This window comes from Oratosquilla oratoria, chromosome 14 (assembly GCF_046742065.1).
Source record: "Oratosquilla oratoria isolate Oo_2021 chromosome 14, ASM4674206v1, whole genome shotgun sequence".
NCBI classification, from domain to species: Eukaryota; Metazoa; Arthropoda; class Malacostraca; order Stomatopoda; family Squillidae; genus Oratosquilla; species Oratosquilla oratoria.
Genome location: NC_134790.1, coordinates 67137818 through 67139471, shown reverse-complemented (window position 1 = coordinate 67139471; position 1654 = coordinate 67137818).

The following is a 1654-nucleotide window of genomic DNA, read 5'->3' as shown; positions in this document are numbered from 1 at the left end:
TGGCTCATTGGGTAAAGGAGAATACCAGATATAGAAACAATGAAGAATCGTCGAGATTAGACTTAATATTTACATCAGAGCCTGAAATTGTGGATAAAATGGAATACAAGACACAAATTGGGTAGAGTGAACACATATTAAATGAGTTCGAAGTGTAAAAGGAAATTGATTTCGGAAGAAATGAGGAACAAAAATAGGTAAACTAATGTACAACAAAACGGATTTTGAGAAACTTAGAAAATTCTTTCAAAAAGTGAATTGGGAAAACTTCTTTAATGAAGAAAGATGGAGGAAAAATGGAATGTACTTAGAGTAGTTTATAAAGAATGAATAGATAAATACGTACTAAAGCAGAAGCAGGAAAGGGTATACATTAAGTGATGGTATAACAAAAAATGTAGTGAGGCCAAAGATAGAAGAGACAAAGCTCGTAAAAGGACTTAGAAGGAATTATTACCAAAGACATGTCATCAGACAAGCATATAAACAAAATAGTCGGAGAAACCTATAATTTACTCGGAACAATAGAAGTGACCTTTAACTACGTGGATGAGGACATGGTAAAGAAAATATTAGTCACGCTGATAAGATCAAGATTGGAGTACGCTGTACTATGGACACCTAACAATATATATATACATATATATATATATATATATGTATATATATATATATATATATATATATATATATATATATATATATATAACGAAATTAGAAAGAATCCAAAAAGCAACGATAAAGATGGCACCAACACTTTCGAAATTAACATACGAACAAAGATTGTCCAAACTTCAACTAACAACCCTGGAAGAAAGAAGAGAAATAGGAGATCTACTGGCCATTTACTGTACAGAATCATGAAAGGTATGGAAGTCTTTGATAGAGAAGAATTATTAAAGTGGGACAGAATAAAAACAAGAGGACACAAAAAGAAACTAATGGGAGAATTCTAATGCTTTAACGTTTTGTCAATTTTATGTTCGTCGTGGTTACTTTAATGACAATCCTTATGGGTGCTACAATCAGTCTGTGATCCCGATGTTTAGTTTTAGTCTATTCGTATCAAATTTTATATTTTTGTTTATATATAAGCTTTATTTTCTTTAGACTTAGGTTAGAATTCAGATTTGAGTCACCTTGCCTGGTCCATATACTGTAGGGTATATGTTGTTGTGATTCATGATGAACTTTATGATTGATCTTGACGATAGCGAGTTTGTGTAGAAGATGCAAAAAGATGACTAGTTGGAGAGGCGAGGAGCTTATGCCATGAGGAGTTTAGTTACGACCAAAGTGTTTCTCATGTTTGCCTTAGGCGCTCATACCTCCAAAATATATAAGTAAATATATAATAGAATGCGAATCCACCTAGTACGAAGCTTGATTAAAACCGACTAGCTAGTTGGCACACACAATATAAAACTGAAAAATGCAAAGTATATCGTTTCACCCCTTTAACTCGAATGACGTAATTTAGAGATTTTTTCAGGTTGAGGGTGCTCCCCGAATTTCCTGGATTTAATCTAAAATGGTTCACTTAATATTGCAATGCAATCAATTAAACACTCCTCTTGCCTGTTCATATGTGAATATATATATATATATATATATATATAAATATATATATATATATATGTATATATATATGTAT